This window comes from Protopterus annectens, chromosome 8.part0 (genome assembly GCF_019279795.1).
Source record: "Protopterus annectens isolate FY-2018-M chromosome 8.part0, PAN1.0, whole genome shotgun sequence".
Lineage (NCBI taxonomy): Eukaryota > Metazoa > Chordata > Ceratodontiformes > Protopteridae > Protopterus > Protopterus annectens.
Window position 1 is genome coordinate 445,666,408 of NC_056741.1, and position 21,555 is coordinate 445,687,962.

The 21,555-nt window shown below is 41.4% G+C and overlaps 1 protein-coding gene across 1 annotated transcript in view; it reads left to right on the forward strand.

The window, feature by feature from the left end:
- The window catches only part of LOC122808866 (mothers against decapentaplegic homolog 4-like), a gene marked incomplete in the record, with an annotated part of 2,707,603 nt that overhangs the window by 426,676 nt on the left and 2,259,372 nt on the right, over nucleotides 1–21,555 (forward strand). The window contains 1 exon segment of the mRNA XM_044079966.1: nucleotides 17,164–17,260.

Here is a 21,555-nt window from a genome sequence, read left to right on the forward strand (position 1 = left end):
CTGTTTTTCAGGGCCTTATAGCTGGTCCTAATGCTGTATGAATCCATCCTACCAACCTTAGCTTTGGGAATCTACTCAAATGTAATGACTGCAACAGTGAAAAACGAGCAATAGTACAGTTGTGTACACTTACCATAAATGTAGATGTTCGATTGTATTCACTGTTGCAGTCCTGGTTACCCTCCCTCCAGCCCCCTGTTTTTCTTTTACTATACCTTTTCTTTCTTTTACTGTGCTTAAAAGCCTTTTTGGTGTATTTGCTGACATCTGGGGAAAGAAAAACTGATGTAATGGTGTCGGCTACTTGTTTTATACCCCTGACGACCTGACATCTTGGAAGAAGGAACAACAACCAACACAGGACCCAAGACTTGTTAATCAGGCTGACTGAGAGTAACTTGCCAGCAGATTACCCAAATGTAATGACTGCAACAGTGAATACACTTGGACATCTACATTTATGGTAAGTGTACACAACTGTAATTTTCTTCTTGTTAAGAAGGTTCAGAATCAGTTTTATTTTAGCTGAAAGGGATTTGCTACCCAAGAAAATGTCCCTGCTTTTGTTGGCTGTTAAGTATCAGACAGTTGTGAAATGCTTTGTTTAGTTTTCAGAAATGATTCTTTAAGTTTGATGTATATATTTCATTATGGTATGAAATAGAATGTATAAAGATAATCTGTTGGCTATGTACTAAGCCATATTGGTGGTGGATAAGCCAACACTTGTCCAACTAGGAAGTAGGGTACATAGGTGTGGTTCAAGGACAAAGCTTTTTGTCAAATGGCATGTAAAGGGTGAATATGATAAAACATGCATTTTAAATTTACTTCTGCATTCATAATTAAGTCTGTACACCATACATGTAAATGAAAATGTAGGCCGTTGGTAATTTAAGGAGGATTCACATGTCCTGTCCCCTCTTGTCAAAGGCATTACACATATCTAGGAAAAGAGCTGTAAAGAACTGAGCAGTATGTTCCTGTAAATTAAAATGTTTAAGAATTAGCTCACTCAGCTTGATGGTAGTATCATTGATGCTATGTTTTTACTGAAGTCTGCATTTGGCAGTCATCATTAGTCCATAAGTCTGTCAGAAGAGGGGGGTGTTTGTAGACAACTCTCAATAAGAAGTTTGTGAAGCAGTCTAAGAAAAATGTGTATTGTCTAGTCTGTTAGTCAACATTTTATGTGTAAGAAAACAATTTCGACTTGACTTGTAGCACTGTGGGAGAAATTAATGCAATTTCTCTTCTAGTGTGATGTCTGAAAGGAGAGGTCATATGCTGCAGTTGTCCATTCCTTCCTCATTTTTAGCAAGAGTCTTCATATTTGGCCAAAGTAGTTTTTTTTTTTTTTTTTTTTTTTTTTTTAAGGAAGGCTTTGGAGTGGAGAATGTTGTCATTGCTGAGAATCTGAACAAAGCGTGGCTTATAGCTTGGATAAGTTATACAATATATGATTTTGAATGGCTTGAAAGCGAGATTTGCATGCTTTGAGAATTGCCATCTAATTCCACTCTGCTAGTCTAACATTCCTAATCTGTTTTCAGGTTATGAATCCTAAAATTTGTTCTAAATTGTTATGAAGCTTAATGTCACGCAAACATTATTGCAAAAGATAACGCTTTTGAATTCATTGTTCTGGATTCATTTATTTTCCACCACAACCGCAAAAATAAATGCCCAGTAAGAGATTTCAGTTGCTGATTTTCACCTTTAGTTTGTAAGAAAATGCTTCAGACCATAGACCAACTCCCTGATGCATACACAAGGAAGAAACTTGAAATCAATTGACAATAGTTTCTACTGTGGCTTACCTTGCAGTGCATGTAGCCAGTAATGCTGCCAAAGAGTGCATGTAGCCAATAATGCTGTCAAAGGTGCTGCCAGGTTTGTGAAATCTTGCATAACTGTTTGCTGGCATGCATGGTTTAGGTTAACCGACTTTGCTGGGGGGGGTGCCAGTGTGCCTTCAATGAATGCTGCATTCCAGAGGCCAGTTTTGTTTGAGCCTAAAGTGAAGCATCCAGAATATGGAGAATGAGGGCATGACCCTTACTATAATTGGATTGAAATTTCAGTCTCCTCAAAAGCCATTCTCCAAAATGCAGAGGAGCTCATGGTAGATGTGGCTTAAATCTTGAAAGCCAATTCCAGACCTGTCCATTCACAGCACCTTTCTGAAAGTTCCTTCTTTCAGAATGTTGACTCTCCAGCTTCTGTTTCCAATTCTTCTTCCCCAGGCTTTTCTGGCGCCCTTGGATCCGAAGGATGCATATCTACATATTCCTCTACACGCTCTTCAGGGAAGTAATTACAGTTTTCTGCATCTTCCGTACATTACTAGTTTTTTGATTTGCCTTTTGGTCTTTCTTCAGCAACAAGGGTTTTTAGAAAATGTATAACCCTGGACATATGCTTTTGCAGGCTCTGTAGTGTTTAGATTTTTCCTTATCTGGATTGCCTTCTGATTCAGGTCTCATCTCCACAAGTTCTGCTGCAGGACCTAGAATTCACAATGGTGCTGCTTCACAGTGTGTGCAACACTCTCAATCTCAATTTGGCTGCAGCATTGTCACCCACGGACTTTCCAATTCCTGTTTTGTGGTGGATCCAACAGATGTCTCCGAATACAGGCATAACTTTTCAGGTACCTTCACCCACTTAGAAGCTTTTTACAGATGCTTCAGAACCGGCCTGGGGGGCTTGTTCCAGCATCATCAGGGTCCAGGGGTCTCGTCTCCAGGAGGTTAAACGGCATATCAGCATAAAGGAAATGATGGCTTTTGTCCTGTCTCTTCAGGTTCTATATTACCTTTACACTCCAGGTTCACTCAATTTTAACAACCAACACCACTGTCATGTGAGGGGGACAAAGTCTTAATCTTTGCAGACTAGCTCTTGTAAAATGGGATTTTGCCATCTGCCATGACTTGATGCTTCAGGCTTCTAAATTCCCTCAGAACACAGTATTGTGGCAGTCTGAGCAGACCCAGGGCATATCCTCACGTGTAGATACTTTGCAAAGAAAAGTTTTCTGGACATTGTCCCTTGGTGGGTATTCCTCATAACAGACAACTTCCAAGGTTCTGTTCCATAGTGCCAAGTCCTCTGGATTGGAAAGTGGACGCTGTGTCCCTTTCTTGGAAAGAGATGTTCCTGTATGCTTAACCCTTTTTCCTCTGAGAGAAGTGCCTACTCAAGACCATGTAGGAAAGGCCCAAAATATTGTTGGTGACTCCCTTTTGACTAGAACAGCATTGCCCCCCCCCTTTTTTTTTTATCTTGCCAGGGTTAATTGGATGACTTTACTAATGCAGGAGGAGTGCTCTGAAACTCACCCTCATCTTCTTGCCATACAGTTGATTCTCTGGGTGATTAGTTTTGATTCCTTTTAGGCACCGTTTTTTGAGGATGTGCTTCTGTTTTTGCAGAAGGCCAAAAAGCGTACTACTAGAAAATATGTTGCAAAGTGTCAAAGATTTTCATCTTGGAGTCATAACAAGGAACAGGATTCTCTTGTATTCTTACTGTTCGTTCTTATTTGTGCGAGTTGCTCAATTCTGGTCTGGCATACACTTTTGTTACAGCACATTTGTCAGCCATTTCTGTTTGTCTGCCTCTTAATCCACCACTTCCCTCTATGCTTGAAGTTACAGTTCCTAAAAGGCATCCTTTATATTAGGCCTCCAAGAAAACCAACTCCTCCTCCTTGGAACCTAAAATTTGTTATTGAGAAAGTGACTCTGCCATCTTTTAAACGTGCAGCTTCTTCATCTTTTAAGCTCTGTACCCGGAAGACTGTCTTGTTGGTGGAATTGTCTTCTGCCAAGACAATCCATGAACTTCAGGCTCTTATAGCAGTTCCACCTTTTTTCACAAAGGCAGGGTGCCTCTTGGCACCACTCCTTTATATGACTAAAGAGGCCAATGATTTGTCTTTGAATCAGACCATCCATCTTCCTTCCATCTCCTCAGAATGGTAGTGAGAGGGTTCTCTGTTCATTGGAATTGAATAGACAGCACAGATATTCAGATAAGACTACAGATTTTAGGAAATCTAAGCAACTACGATTTGTTTCAAGACAAGAAATTGGGTTTACCTGTTTCTAAGCAAACTGTAGCTTTTTAGATTTCTAAAGCCATTTCTTATTGTTCTTTCATGGCAAGCAGCTTCCTACTTCTGTTCATGCTCATTCTACTAGGGCAGTTGTGCCTTCTGAAGCTTTTTTCAAGGGTTCTGATGCTAGATCCATTTTGGAAGCCACTACTTGGTCTTCTGTGAAATTTCTACTTGGCACTACACGTTGGATGTGATTTCTAGAGCCAGAGCAATTTCAGCCAAGGGCATCCTCCATGGGTTTTGTAGGGTTCATCAGTTCCTTATTCCACCTTACATAGTTTACATTAGCTCTAGTACTCTCCCTATTGTAAGGAATACTGCAACATTGATTAAGGAAGGACATAATACAGTTGTGTAAGAACTTACCTTAACAAGATGTCTTACTTACCCCTGTTGTAGTATTCTGTGTGCACAACCCCCCTCCTCCATTAGGTGTTTTCTTCTCCCTCTGGATGTACATGTACCATCTTTCTTTTCTTTCTCATTTGTTGCTCCTGTATTCCTGGAGAAATTCGGTTCTGAAGATTTGGTGCTTGTATGTCACTTATGTACCTTAAGCCTCGAATGTAGGATATATATCTGACATACAGTGCTTGAAAGGACTTGAGGCTTTGCTATGCTGGCCGGAGGTATGGCTAGCTTCTGCAGGGTATCCCTGTTGTAAAGAATACTATAACAGTGATATGTTAGACATGTACTATTACGTTAAGTTCTTATACAACTATACTTTCCTCAAGTTTGGCAGGCTCGGGTCATGTAGGGATAAATAAATAGACTTTAAAGATGAATTGTGATAAAATCATTAAATGGGGCAGCCTCCACAGAATGAAAGTAATGTGAAGCTAATGTAATGTACCTTTAAGTAGTCACCTCAAAGAGTACTGAACTAGCTGCAAGTGACCCAGCTTACTGTCAGGCAGCCTGTGGTAAAGGGAATTGCAGTAATCATTCCAGGAAGTAGCCACCAAGATTTGTCCCACCACTGATGAGTTAACTCATTACAACCAAGTGCGCCTCCAGGTGTTTTCTGCAGTTACCTCCCACACCTCTAAGCATCAAATATTGCTTGTTCACATTTGTATTAATAATTCCAAAACCATGCTACATACATTGTATCAGAATATTTTGTCTTGAAGCATACTGATGGCAAACACAGTTCCGTTGATGCCTCTTGTTAGTGAGTGTTTATTAGAACTTTAAGGTGATAACTTCATTTTTTAAAAGCTCAAGCCACACCACTGGGAGTTAAAGATGTACATGCAAAAGAGCAGTACTGGCAGAAGTGAATTAAGGAAGTCAGTGTTTTATATAAGAAATGTTTCAAAGATCTATCTCTGTAGCACAGAGGAGATGAAGCCATGCTGATACACATGACATGAGCAGTATTAGTGGATCAGATCCTGGATGAGCCGGGAAGGGGATGATGAGCAGCTTCAGCCGACTGAGGGAGGAGGGTGTAGCGGTTTCTAACTGGCACTATTGCTGCACTAGTGCTAGGAATAAAGGCCCTGAGCATGGAAAGCAGGTACCTTTATTAGAAGGGAAATGCTGGAGCCAACTAAGATTGGTAATGACAACCCTTGTTTTTGCATGTGAGGGGGTGGTCATATGTAGGTAGAAGGGCATTGTTAATCTCTGAGGGTGATGCAGGTGCACACGTCACCATCAGTAGTGAGGTCAGTGCCTTAGCGGGAGACTCCCCCATTGTGTCTTGGGGGATTTCCCTTCCCTTTTTGTCAAGCAAGTTAGGACTATGTAGGGATATGGTCTGGGTCAAACCCGACTTAGCTGGGTAGGAAATGAAGGTGTGCATTCCTCAAGATTGGAGCAGACAGACTATGTGTGAACTTGGGCACAAAACATTTTCTTGGCTGCCTTGATGACATCCTTGTCTGGGTGACTCACCATGTACTGTGGTGGTGATGTCCATAGTTTGGAGATGAATGTACTGAGTCTTATGAAATGGGAGGCATGATGGTTGGCATGCATGGTGGTAAAAGCACCAATAAAAAATAAAATGTTTCAATGAGGTCTTCAGTTTAGATCACTTCTATTTCTTAAGTGTCAATCTGTCAGTGAAAATCACACCACAGCTTCTCATCTTCACAAATACTAACTTCCCACCATTATAAATCCCAGTGGGGCAAATGTTGGGCAATTCATCCCTCAAGGTGGCGTGAATGGTCATGACTATAGTTTTTCAGTACTGGATGGATTTTAGATCGTTGCCTAATGAATACAGAGCAGGCAATATGCACTGAGGAAAGGAGAGGTGAAGCAAATTGTCATCAGCATAACAGTTGCCTCTCTTTTTCTCTATGGAGTGCTGTCTCAGTGGAAACATGTATACAAAGAAAGATAGTGGGCCTAGACACTTCTGTCCCCACAAGAAATCTTTCAAATGATTTCAGTATATTCATTGCTTCAGTGTCTCATGGAAAGAGCTTAGATGTTTTTGGGCCTTCAAAATGCTAGTTTCCACACACAAATTACAAAGGAGTCCCAGAGGTTTTTGCATCTCAGAGCTGGAACCAGTTATCACCAGTTTCAAACTCTACCATTTAATCAAACCCCATTTCCCCCCAGTACGTCACTAAATTTGTCTGTGGTTATGCCACATTTTTATGTATGCAGAGAACCGGTGTGTTCCGTTGTCTGACGGACTGGCGTTTTGTTGCATAGTCCATAAATCATTTTGTGTTTGGGATGACTGTCTTACTGGATGGCTCCACTCATTGGGAATAATGCTAAATTTAGCAAAATTCCAGCTACAACTTGCTCAGTTACTGCTATTGATAAGTTGCAGCCTTAGATGCCAAGTTATGCAGATCAGAACTCCCCACTGACAGAATTCACTTCATTCAGGCAAAAATTTCAGTTCTTCTTTTGCTCTCTACAGCCACTGCTTACTTTTTATCTTAAGGCACTTGGTGTCAGGGCTGCTACCTTACCCATGTTTCCTCATGTAAGATGTGCTTGATACTGGTTTTAGTTACTCCTCTATTAAAATTAATTTGGTTGCCATCTTCAGATTTTACCAAAAGGAAAACGTTGATTTCTAAACGTTTCTGAAACTTTTCTCAAGGACAGAAACAAAAAAAAAACTTAACATACAATGAAATACTGGGAAACATTTTAATAAATTGGTGTAGTGCTTTCATCCAGTATACTTTGAACTTTATCAGAACAAATCTGAACATGAAAACTAATATTTAAACATCCTAGCCACACGTTCACATGACCAGTAACATCCAGTAAAAAGAAAAAAAAATGAAAAAAATATAATAAATGTTTAAAGAAACTATTCCTCTAGTACATTAGATTAACTTGTTTAATACTGTTTCTGTAGAAGTATTTCATAGGATTATTACAGTCCATTACAAGTTAACTCAATTTTATTCCCCTTGCTTGGAGGACACATTAATATTTAATGCATTTGTTTGGCCCTGGCAAAATATCAGATTTAAAAAACAATTTCCATTTTAACTCCCTATTTTCTAATCTGTCAAATTTCCTGTTTTAATACTCTCTCTCTTCGTGTTCCAATACACAAAATACATTTTTTTAAACTTTACTACACCCTGTAGAATGTTTCTCTAGTGCGTTAACATCTTTCAACGTAATGTGTCTATTATGTTCACAGACACACTTTCCTACATTTTAGTAGTTTCCCAATATAAAAACTTCTGCGTTGAGAACACTGAGCTATATAAACAACCCCTTTTGAACAATCATGACGACAACACAGCCCTCTCGGTGCCCAAATGAATGGGGTTGTAGTAAGTGCTATTCATCCTATATCAACTATGTCAACATCCTACAATGACCACTCAACATTCCTTTTTGCTTGTTACTGATACTACTTGTATCACGAGTTGTAAATGTGTCATTTTCCACCCTATTTTTTTTAAATTAAATCCTCTCTTGAAAATAAAATGTGGAGTGTTCCCCAGATCACTATTCAGTTGAATTATTTTCCAGATATTTTTTTAATACTTGAAAAATGTCATTATCCATGGACATGTCTAACACTACAACAATGGAAAAACATTATGCAGTAGCTTTAGTAGAGAAATTGTTCATACCGGTTTTCAGTAATTTCCCCCTATATATTTTGACCATTATGATACTTAAAAAAAAAAAAAAAAAAAAAAAAAAAAACCTTTCTGCAAAAAATAATTCCTTCAAATATCAAATTTATCTCACAGCGACTGCCGTATCTTTGGAACAGGATATCAATTCATGTGAAACAGAGCACCTCTACGACACTGTTGGAGGAACCTGGACAAGTGGATGGACCACTGTAAATCCTTATGGGGGATAGAGCCCACAACCCTCCTGGACACGGGCAGTCATCACTAAATGCAATCTTGGCTATTGACTAGCATTTCTATGGTATTACATTGGGATAAAATGGCTAGGCTTAAAATGACCTCTGAGACGATAGCCTAGTAATCTCCTATGATCCTGTGAAATATAGACATTCGTCCTGAAAAATGCTATCTAAGGAAATCCGTCTAAACAACCAAATAATTTGCCCCAGCTATATTATTTTTCATACTAGTTGGATGGGTATTCATAAAATGCAGGTATTTATTTACAAATGAATTTCTCAAAGTCAAAGAAATAAGTTTCTTAACTTCCATTTCAAGGAATGTAGTTCCATCTAAAAAGCTTATACATAAGCCTATAGCTGCCTTGTAAAAATATTAAAAATCTGTACTATAATTCAGACTGGTAATAAGTTTTTCTATTTCTTAAAATGTTCATTTCCCCACAAAAAAATAAATCATGTGTATACCATTTGTAGAAAGATAAATCTGAGAATAACAGAGACTTGTATAACCAATTAGTTTTCCACCATCCAAATATTATGTTGGCAAAGGCTGGTGCAATGGAAACCCCCATGGCCACCCTGCTACACTGATGAAAATAGTTTTTCAAAACAATTAAGTGCTTCAGCACCAAGCTCAGTAACAAGCATAAGGTGTTTATCTCTCTCTTAGATAAACTCAGTGCATTACTTATAAATTCTGTAAACCTTTCAGTTCCTAGATCTTGTGGGATAACGGTGTACAAACTGCTATTATCTAAAGTACACATACAGATGTCATCCCCTACAATCTTGTATTGTGATATTTGGTATAAAAAACTCCTGTGAGACTTTTGCATAAGATTACAGGCTTTTTGCTATTGGGTTTATTCTTTTGTCTGAATACATTGTGATGGAATGTCCTTCAAGGATGCATCTGCAGTCCTAACAAATGGGTTGTCCTGCCTCAGGCAGCCCTTCGGTCGGCCGGATTCCAAAGTCTGGGTCTGGCCTCGGCTGATGTCGCACTTCACCCGACGTCATAGCTGCTGTTAATTGGGTATAAAGGCATCAGCCGACGCCATTTTCCTCAGTCTTTCTTGCCGTGCGGTGCCCGAAGCAGAAGCTGTTCGCAAGTGCCGGTCGGTCAGATTCAGAGGTTTCTACTACCGAAGACTTCTAAAAAGCTAAGTACCCCGTTGGGGACTCTTTCTTGCCTCAGCCGATGTCAGAAAAAGTAAGTAATTGTTTAACTTGTGGGAAACAAATACCTCATAAGGATTTCCACTCTTACTGCCTTCATTGCTTAGGCCCAGACCACGACGTAGCAGCTTGTCTAGCCTGTGCTTCCTTCAACCGACGGACACTTAGACGTCGGTCGGAGTTTGTGGAGGAGTTTTTTGGTCCCGCTTTTGCTTACAAAATGCCGTCGGAGACTCCGACTTCACAATTAGCTAAAAAGCGTAAGGAAAAGGACCGACACTCGCGGTCCGCGGTTTCGGCCGAAACCACGGTTAAGCCAACCGCAAGTGTCTCGGTTTCGGTTGAAACAGAGTCCTCGGTTCTTCCTTCGGCCGAAAGCATACCTCCTACAGCCGAGGCCTCACACAGCATGGCTGAATCTGCTACTGAAATTTCTCCTGCTGTTGCAGGCACCCAGGATTTATCAGATACTATTCCTTTAGACATATCTACTCCTGCACGTGGAGCTGCTAGGCCCCCTGCATCCATGTCTATCAAGGCTTTCTCTAGGGCTAAAGCAGCTAAATCTTCTAAGGCCTTGCCTACTAAAATCCCCTCGCACAGGCCTAGCTCTAGTTCCCAAATGCTCAGCCTGGCAGAGGATCTCATTTCATTGATCAGGGGATCCCAACCTCATCCTGACGGGGCCTCTCATCCCTCCAGAGAAGAGGCCTAGAGCAGAGCCCCTGAACCAGTTTCTACGGATTATTCCTCTGATGATTCAGAAAACTCAAATCCTCCAGAAGGCCCTTATTCTCCATATGAGGATTCTGACGCAGAAGACTCCATTCCTTCTGCCTCTCCTCCTGAGGAATTTTCTTTTGGGGAAACCTTGCATGCTATGAGGGAGCAATTTCAATGGCAGGGCCAGGATTTTTCAGATTCTAGGAAACGGCTAAGGACCTTTTTACATTTGCCACAGCATAGGCCTTTAGCCATTCCTCCAGTACTAACAGTTGTGGACGATGCATTCAATGATGCTTGTACTGCCCCTGACTCTCTTCCCCCGGCCCCTGTTAAGCCCGACAGATACTACAGGGTCCCGGACACACATTATCACTTGTATAAGGCTCCTATTGCAGACCCTGAAACTATTTCTCAGGGCCCTAAAGCTGTAGCAACTGCCAAAAACCCCCTCCCCTCTGAAAGAGAATCTAGAGCATTAGAGAGATGGGGTAAAAAAGTTTATACTTCTGCTACTCTTTCGGCTAGGGCCTTAAACTGTCAATTCCACATGATTCAGTATCAGGAATTTTTGTTAGATCAGCTAAATAAAAAACTATCCTCTCCTGAACCTATAGACCGTAAGTCCCTTCAGGATTTGGTACATAACACTCAGCAGGTCAGTAATCATTCCTTAAAATGTGGCTATGATGCACTGGAGGCTTCCTTTAGATCAGCTATGACTGGTACAGTGATCAGAAGGCATGCATGGTTAAAAGAGCAATCCTTACCAGACCATATAAAGTCAAAGCTCTTAGATGCTCCCATGGAGAAACTCAGTTTGTTTGGCTCCCCTGCACAGCAAGTGTTAAAGAAGGTGGAAGAGAAAGCAAAATCTGTCCAAACAGTCAAGGATTTTTTACAGGTCCAGCCTCCTAGGTTTAGTAGAAATTGGCCTTCGAAGAATTGGTCCTTTCCAGACACTACCAGAGCACAGAGAGGCAGAAATAGGCGCTCAAGAGGCAGAGGTCAATCCAGAGGTGCCTACAGGGGACGTCAGTGGCAGCCTAAGAACCAGAGAAGTACGGCCACAGATCCACCTACAACCACTTCCACAGGACAGTCACAGTGACTTGGCTCTGATACCGCCTACCAGGGAACAACTGGAAGCACCCTTAGGCGGAAAGCTAGCCTTATTTTCAGTAAACTGGCATCACATTACAGGAGACAAATGGATTTTACAGACAATAGACAAAGGTTACAGGTTTCACTTCCATACTCTGCCAAGGAAGAGAGGAATGCCAAACTTGCCACCAAACCAAAAAACAAACGCTCTAGGACAAATCAACCACTTACTAAGGATGAGAGCTATAGAAAAGGTACCGGCTATGGAACAAGGACAAGGATTTTATTCCAGACTTTTCCTGGTGCCAAGAAAAGAAAACCAATGGAGACCTATTCTCGACCTGTCCACTCTGAACACATATCTCATTGTTCCAAAATTCAAAATGCTGACTCTACAGCAACTTCTTCCCATGCTGGGCAAGGAGTCTTGGCTGGTGACTCTAGATCTCAAGGAGGCATACCTGCACGTCCCTATTCGACCAGATTGCAGAAGATACCTCAGATTTCTTGCAGGATCAGAGCATTATCAATTCTCAGCATTGCCTTTTGGCTTATCTACTGTGCCCAGAGTATTCACGAAATGCCTGGCATCAGTAATTGCTCATTGCAGGCTTCAGGGAATTCAAATTTATCCATACCTGGACGACTGCCTGATACAAGCGGACAACAAGATCAAATTAACAAAAGATTTGGAAAAGGTTATTCACCTATTGCAGGCCTTGGGATACACAGTCAACATAAAAAAGTCAGGGCTGTTACCATCCCAAAGGATTACATTCTTGGGTGCAGAACTGGACACATCAAATCAAATGGCATTTCTCACAGCAGAAAAGCAAAAACAACTACCTCTCTATTTCATGGCATTAACAACGCAGAACCAGCTTACAGCAAGGAAAGTCCTGCAAGCCCTGGGTTACATGGCATCCTGCATAATATTGATCCCACATGCCAGACTACATATGAGGAAGTTACAATGGTACCTAAGGAATTTATGGTCTCAGCACAAGCACAGCCTAGAAACCCAAATTCCAATAATTCCATGCCTGAAGCAAGAATTCCTGTGGTGGGCTCAGGCCTGTCAGTTGAACAAAGGACTGCCCTTACACAGACCTCACCCAAGCCAGACTATTACCACGGATGCCTCAGACCTCGGTTGGGGGGCACACATGGCAGACAAGTGTATACAAGGCCTATGGACACAGGACCAGCTGAACCTACACATAAATCAAAAAGAGATGCTGGCAGTGAAACAGGCAATTCAGACATTCAGACCGTTTCTTCAACAGGGTCATTTGCTGATAAGGACGGACAACACCACAGTTATGTGGTATATCAACAAGCAGGGAGGCACACATTCATATCCTCTTTGCCGGATGGCAATGGACCTGTGGAATGTGGCCCTGAACCTCAACATTCAGCTCCAGGCCATATTTGTGCCAGGAAAAGAAAATATACTAGCAGACACCTTAAGCAGAACTACCACGGATGCCCACGAATGGATGCTGCATCCGGACATCTTCAAAACCATTACAAAGAAATGGGGGCTACCAGAAATAGACCTGTTCGCATCCCCACACAACCACCAATTGAGAAAATTCTGCACAAGGACATACCACCCACTTGCTTGGAAGGTGGACTCCCTATCCTTCAGTTGGGAAAACCTAACAGCATATGCATTCCCACCTCTTCCTTTGATGCACAAAGTGCTACTGAAGATCAAAGAAGATCGCCCAAGGATCATACTGATAGCTCCAGACTGGCCGAGTCAGCATTGGTACCCGCTCCTGAGGAGTATGTCTCAGACACACGCATGGCCTCTACCCCTAGCTCCTTTGCTGCTAACACAGAACAACTTCAAGATCCTGCATCCAAACTTGAAAACACTGCAGGTAGCGGCTTGGAATCTTACATAACACAAAATAACCCAAATCTATCTCAAAGGGTTAAAGACATTATCCTGGAGGCTCGCAGACCCTCCACAAGGAAGACTTATTCAGCAAAATGGAAAAGATACCTCATTTGGAGTACAGCAAAAGGAGAAAATGTATCATTGGCAAACATAGCTAACATCCTGGAATATTTAGCAGAGCTTTTCCACAATGGCCTGTCTTACTTCTCCATCAAGATTCATGCATCAGCAATTTCAGCAGAATATAACATGGATCCTCCAGTATTCTCTCATCCTCTACTCAGGCAGTTTCTGAGAGGAATTAAAAATGTAAAGCCTCCAAGGAAGCCGCCTTTGCCTACATGGGACCTGAACTTTGTGCTAGAAAAGTTAACACTTCCCCCTTTTGAACCAGCAGCAGCAGCAGAATTACAGTTTTTATCTTGGAAAACTGCGTTCCTGCTTGCAATCACTTCAGCAAGAAGGGTTTCTGAATTACAGGCATTAATGGCAGTACAGCCCTTCCTCATCTTCCATCAGGATAGTGTCTCCTTGAGAACTAACCCTACTTTTATGCCAAAGGTGGTCTCCAGGGTATCATTGAACCAAGCAATCCACCTACCAACATTCTTCCCCAACCCACAGAACAGGGGGGAAAGACTACTGCATACCTTGGATGTACACAGATAATTGTGCTACTACCTGGACAGAACCAAGAACAATAGAAAAACTGACCAGCTTCTGGTAGCATATGCAGCAGGAATGGAAGGAAAAGCAATTTCAAAACAGACAATCTCAAAATGGATAGGAAATTGCATTATTTTTTGTTACTCCTTTCATGGAAAGACTACTCCAGAAAACATCAGACCTCATTCCACAAGGGCTACAGCCACTACTACAGCTTTCTTACGAGGAGTGGCTACCAAAGACATTTTAGAGGCTGCTACTTGGAGCTCCGTGCATACATTTGCCAAGCATTATAATCTGCCTTTATACTCCAGATCCCGAGCAGGTTTTGCCACTGCTGTTTTGCAAGGGATCTTAACTACACCATAATCTTCTTAGTGCCTCCTCCCCCAGTTTGGCTATGGTATTCTACCCATTTGTTAGGACTGCAGATGCATCCTTGAAGGACATAGTACAGTTTTGTACCTACCATAAATGTAGATGCCCGAGAGGTATGCATCTGCAGTCAGGATTACCCACCCTCCTTCCCCTCTGTGGTACTCCTAGGGTATTTGCCCATCTTGTAGCTAGCTGGGGGAATCTATTATGGTGTATTTGTTTGTATATATGTACATACATGTTTAGTTTTGTTTGCTCTCTACTGTTTGGAATCATTTGCATTTATCCAAATTTAGCCTTCCTAGAGGGCACCTGGCATCTGGGGCAAGAAACACTGAGGAAAATGGCGTCGGCTGATGCCTTTATACCCAATTAACAGCAGCTATGACGTCGGGTGAAGTGCGACATCAGCCGAGGCCAGCCCCAGACTTTGGAATCCGGCCGACCGAAGGGCTGCCTGAGGCAGGACAACCCATTTGTTAGGACTGCAGATGCATACCTCTCGGACATCTACATTTATGGTAGGTACAAAACTGTACTTTCTATTTAGACTCCTCAGCAAAACAGTGGGTGTGAATGGTGGATCAACTTAATCTTTGTCAATTTTAGGAATCCCGAATGAAGTTGTTATACTTGAGTTGTGAATATGTAAAAACTCACATAATTCATAATCTATACAACCTTGTTCTAACAAATCCAACAAAGTGTTATAGATCACCCCCCCCCCAATCTCAAAGGTTCTACTGAAGATCCAGTGGGACAGACAAAAAAATGCTGATGACTCCCTTCTGGCTAACACAGCAGTGGTTTACCCGTCACATAGCCAGGGACAACCATTACAAGTTACCCTACAAAGTGGACTTAATAGAAAAATGGATGTCTGAGTCATCCCATTTTACAGGCTCCCAGTCTGACACTGCAGATGATAGAAAATTGGTGTCTGAAAGGAATTAGAATTCAGAATACGTGCTTCAGGTACCCCTGGATGTGAGAAATCCTGTCACTAGAAAGTCTTGCACATCCAAGTGGAGGAGATTTTCTACTCTTCTATAAAATCACACTCGTCTGCCATCTTGGCCTGCATGTCACTTGTAAAGGGCATCCTTCATTTAACTCCATCTAGGAGGGCTACCCCCCCCCCCATATCTCCATGTCATTTTGGAAAGACTCCCTTTGCCACCTTTTGATGATTTACACATCCCTAAAGTTTTGCACTTGGAAAACTATTTTACTGATGACCCTTACTTCTGCCAGTAGGGTTTCTGAGCATCAAGCCCTTATGCGCTACCGTAACAGTAGATGTCTTACTGATCACTGTTGCAGTATTGCATCCCTCCCTCCTCATCCTTAATCTGTATACACCCTGTGGACCATGGAGGGAGCATTTCTTTCTCCCCTTCTTTTAGCTGACCTTGTCTTTTCTTTGCTGTATTACCCAGGATTTTCCAGAGTCTCCTGGCTTCAATTAGTTTGAAGATCTTATGCTGTTGTGTCTGCTTAAGTTGCCCTACATCCACAGACTTAGGTCATACACTGGCTGTATGAGCAGATGGAAGGTTGTTGCCTTTGGTATATACCACCCAACCATTGGGTTGCCTTGGCGAGATAACTCAGTAGTATTAGAACACTGCAACAGTGATCAGTAGGACATCTGCTATTATGGTAAGTTCTTACAAAGCTGTACTTTACAAGTCTCTGTGCTTCAACATATGACCATCTGGATGTTCTGCCATCACCCACCCTTTATTAAGTCTGTGTACATGATTTAAATCCACTAGCCGCCTTTGGGGACTGCTGTCAGACAGGAAAGAACTTGCATAATTTCCATAATAGAGGGAGGGATTTGGCAAGAGTCATTTGAGCCCGTCTTACCCAGACATTTCCTTTGGCATTGAGCGCAGTAATTGTATTTATTTTTATTTATTTATCCTTTGACTGTGTTAGCCCCACTAGGTTAATGGCATTTTTTCTGAGGAGAGCTGAGGTGTTATTTTGTACTACTAGGGGAAATTTAGCAGGGACATTGGGGAAACTTCCCCTACTTTATTCATCGTGACATGGGATCTTTTGCATCCACGTGAGTTACTACTGACTCATGCAAATGGTCATTCATTTAACAACCCATCCAAAGGATGACCCCCTCAGGAATGATGCATCCCCTCCCCCACCCAATGCTGCATGGTGGTGTCAACAATCCATCAACCTGGTGTATGAATAGAACTCTTTACTTCCCGCATCAAAAGCATCTGTGCAACCTCATACTCTTGTTACCAGCAATAGAAATAGTAGCTCTTTGACAGGTACTTTTCTTCTCGCGTTCATAACAAACTAGAATTCCTGTGGAGGTTTTTTGACTCAAGGTAATTTGGGATGATGATGATAATGATATACTTGTATATATTTTTTCTGCCTTTGAAAAATACATTTTTGTAACAGGGAAGTGAACCAGGTAATCTTGTTTTACTTAAGAAAATATGGTAGACAATGTCAAAAGATCTGTGGGAACATCTGATTTGGCAAAAAAGTCTTAACTGGGCTTTCCTTCAGAGTTTTTGAAAGAATTCTGAATTTGAAAAGAGAGAAGCCGTTTCTTTTAGAATGGCATTATATGAGTAGTGAAAAACAGTAGAATAGATGGATAGTGCAGTAAATGCAAACTAAATATATTACTTTATACTACTTACGAGATGTTAAATGTATTTGTACTTTCCTGAATTAAAATCGAGAATTTTCTTTCTGCAGGTAACACCTATTAACAGTAGAACAAGTAGTTGGCGCAGAATACACTCTTCACCTGGAATAAAGGGCAGCCATTATACTGATGACCAAATTTCATACAGTAAGTGCATATTATTAAATGTCATGCTTAAACAGATAAAGTGGCATACCTTATTGCAGTGGTTCTTTACAAAATAAGCATGAAGTGCATTTAAAATTGATGTTTATAATTATTTCCTGCAAAGAAAAAAGGATCATACTGTCTTAGGCAATGCACTCAGGTTCTGTGCCAGTAATCCCAGTACAGCTAGTGGTCTAGATATCAGTCAGAAAGAGTATTTCAGGTAGCTTAGACCTGAATTTCAGGCTGTGAATATGGGCATCTGGCATTGTGGCATTGGACTGTGGTGGCCAGCGGTGTAACCAGGTCGCTCTATGACAAGTGTCCGATAAAGATTTGATTTGGTTCCTACATGAAGTCATGAATGCTACATTACTGTGCTCATACTTTTATTGAGTTAAGAAGGCTAGAAAAATGCAGAAAATTTCAGTGCTCATACTGTGATGGTGGCCACCAGTAACTGCCTTAGCAGCTCTTGTCTTTGCTGTCAGTATTAAATACAACCATTGTACTTGGAGGACTTATTGTCTGTGGCATGGGGCAAGACTTATAAATGACAGCAGTTCATAAAATGTTAAGGCAGCTGAAGATGAAACATTGTACATTGGATGTTAACCCAGAGGTCATTGAGGCTGTCCAAATGCATATGTTCCAAAAAACGCACCACCAGGGTTTCCGGACTCCACACAGTTTTATTTAACACAAATTGTTCCACACAGTTTTATTTAACACGCATTGTTCAACACAGTTTTATTCAACACAAAGTGTATGGAGTCCGGAAACCCTGGTGGTGACTTTTTTTGGTTTATTTGTTCTTCTTTTTGCACCATTGCACCACTTTTTGGGTTACAAGTACATATGTTCTTCATACTGATCACTGCTGCAGTAGCCTAAACTTATATGGGTTATCTCCTACAAAGATATAACAGCTGACCAGCCTCCAAAGCTTTGGAGAACCTTCCTTGCACTGAAACTGTTCACCTGAGCTGAATTGCCTAAAAAGACAGGTACTTATGACAAGCCCTTCAAAGCTTTCCTGCCACCAAAGACTAGGCTTCTCTGAGGATTTTGAGGATAGGTGGTATGCTTGTGCTTTTCCTATTCTCAGCAGTTAAGTTCCCTTCAGGAGAAAAAACTTTCTATTTAAAAAAAATTCTTTGTTGAACAGTTTCCTCTTCAGGAAAGCTATTTTAAAGCTAGGATTTTCTGTTTTAACAGGCTGTCACGAGACTGTACTGTACCTTTAAATGTGAACAGACTTTTTTTCCTGTCAGTTTAAAAGGTATTTAAATTGTTTAAAAAATTGTTTATTTCTGAGAGTGTTTTATTTTACTGTTTGGGACTGAACATTTTTTAAAGTGCCTTTTTGGTTTGTTTTTCTGTGGAGAAAGTCACTTTTAAAGACTAAATTTTTATTTGCTCTTACTACTTATTTTCCCCAGGAAAAGAGATACTAATTTTGGCTTGACCGGTGGGTTTCTCAGCTGTGGTCATTAGTATCTCAGACCACGCCTCTTTTACCCCATATCCCTCTGGTGTAGCACCTATAGCCACTATAGACTGGGGGTTAGCCACGTTCTCTGTGGTTGTTGGGGTCCCCACAGTGGACTAGGGAAAGCTACTGTTGTTCGTTTTGAGAGAGGGAACAGTGAAGACTTCCCTGTTTTTTTCAGAAGGATGTGCCTATCCCTGGGGAAGCTACTCCATCCATTAATAAACACTGTTGACCCCATTTTTCCCTGACAAAGAAAAACATAAAACCAAACCTGTATCTACTCCTCAAATTTCCTTGGACAGGAGTAATTTACTGTCTCTGGCTCTGTTTAATTCAGGCTATTTATCCTTCTTTTAAAAATGTTTATAGTATAAGAAAAAGGGATACTTCTTTTCTAGTAGAGATTAAAGATTCTGAGTCTGGACAGGAAGATGAAGGGAAAGATGCAGTTTCTACTCAGATGTTTGATTCATCCTCTGGGGAGAGCTCATTTTCTGATTCTTCCTGTGGGAGTTTTTTTCTCTGAGACTTTTTCCAGAATGTCCCACTGTTTTGAGCTGTAAATTTCAAGAACCTCCACCTATTTATCCACTTATCTCAGTTTTGGGGAGATTACTGCCTGCAGTTTTCCTGATAACTGGCTACCCCTAAAAAGGCAGATAGGGTGTATAAAGTCCATACATCTTTTAAGTTTTTATGTATTCTTCCCAAATTTGACCTAGTAGCTGTAGTTAATCCTATTGCTGCTAAACATTAAGTTAATTCTAATTGTACTCTTTCTGATAATGATGGGAAGATTATTGAGAAGTATGGGATAAAGGTGTACTTCTGCAACTTTGATTTTCAAAATTTTGAATTGTCAGGCTCATGCGTTAAGCTTTGTTCTGAATAGCTGTGAAAGTTTGAGGAATGTTTTGTCTGCACTTGCTTGTTGTGAAAAAAATCTGCTTTAAATAACTTAGATGTTTGTGTTTCACTGTTGCAGTCATTACACTTGGGTTATCTGCCTGCAGGTAGCCCTCAATCGGCGCGAATACCAGAGACTTAATATTTCTGCGTCGGTTGCTGTCGTTTCAGTACTGATGTCAGGTCGTCAGCGGTATAAAAACAGGCAGCCAACGCCATTACATAAGTCTTTATTGCCGAGGAGCCCGAAGCAGAATCAGTTTGCACGAGTGCCGTTTGGCTGCTACCCGAGTTTACCTTTCCGAGTTGAATCATACTTAAGTTTTCTAAAGCCAAGTACCCCGTTGGGGATCCTTTTTTCTTGCTCTAACCAATGTCAGAAAAAGTTAACAATTGTGTCGCCTGTGGAAAGCAAATACCACGCCGATATTTCCATTCTTACTGCGTCACCTGTTTAGGCCCAGGCCATGACGTACCTCGCTGTCGGTTTTGTGCCTTGTTCAATGCCCAAACTATTCGTTGTCGGGCCCTTATTGTCGCTAAATACTTTCACTGTCTTATCTCCGTATTCCGAAATGGCTTTGGTAAGCAGTCTTTCTACCAATCTTCCAAAAAAACGTAAGGATAAAGACAGAGACAGACCACACAGATCCAAAACTACCGACAGCGCTTACATTAAGCTAGTCATTATGCTAGTACTCAGTGAGGCTCTTTCTCAGCCCCTGATGCCTGCTTTTGTGGATTTGCAGGCCGCTACCGATACTCGTTCGGAGTCCGGTATGCCACGAGACTCTTATTTGACTATGGAACCTGCGGATGTCTCTACCTTGGATGGGTCCGGAGCCGCTGAGCAGGCACCAGCTTCTGAGGAAGTTCTTTGCATTACTGATAATTGACACAAACCGATGACTACTTTAGCGCCTTAAGTTTTGTCTAAAACTACAGAGTTTCTCAGGCCAAGAGTACAAGCTATGCCTAAAAAAAAACATTGACCTAATCTCAAGCACCTGCTTCCTTGCCACAATCTCAAATGCTTAAAATGGCAGAAGACCTGACCATGCTGATTAGGGAAAGCCAGCCTTCCCTTGCTAAGCGAAAAAGGGACTTGACCCCAGCAGCTTTAACTGACCAAGAGCCAGACGACTCTGACATTTCTGAATATGAAGACATGCCTTTATCTGCTTAAGAAGATTCAGATGCAGAGGAATCCTTTCCCTCTGCTTCCCCTACAGAGGATTTTTCTTTTGGTGAAACCCTTCCACTGGGAATGCCAGGATTATCCTCATTCCAAAAAGAGACTCAGAGAAGTTTTAGATTTGCCACTACATAGACCCTTAGCTATCCCTCCTGTTCTGGAAGTTGTGGATGATGTCTTTATGGAATCCAGTCTGACTCCTGATACTTGCCCCCCTGCTCCAAGGAAACCAGACCAATACTACGGAGTTCCTGACTCTCAAATTTCTTTTCAGAAATCTTACTGCTGACCCAGAGGTCATTTCCCAAGGGCCTAAAAGTATAAAGGCAACTACAGCTAAGAATCCCACCCCTTCGGACAGGGATTCCCGAGCTTTAGACAGATGGGTTAAAAAAGTATACACCTCTGCAATTCTAGCCATTAGGGCATTGAATTGCCAGTTTCACATGCTGAAATACCAGCAACATATTATGGAACTTGAGCAAAAATTGTCTACCTTTACAGACTGTGCAAAAAGTAAAGAATTACAGGAGCTTATGCATTCTGTAAGCCATGTCAGCAATTATACCTTGCAGTGGCGGTTTGAAGCCCTAGAAACATCTTGCAGGGCAGCAGTCACTGGTTCTGTACTGAGAAGGCATGCTTGGCTTAAGGAACAGACCTTGCCAGACCATGTCCCTCTGTCTCTAGCCTTGTAAA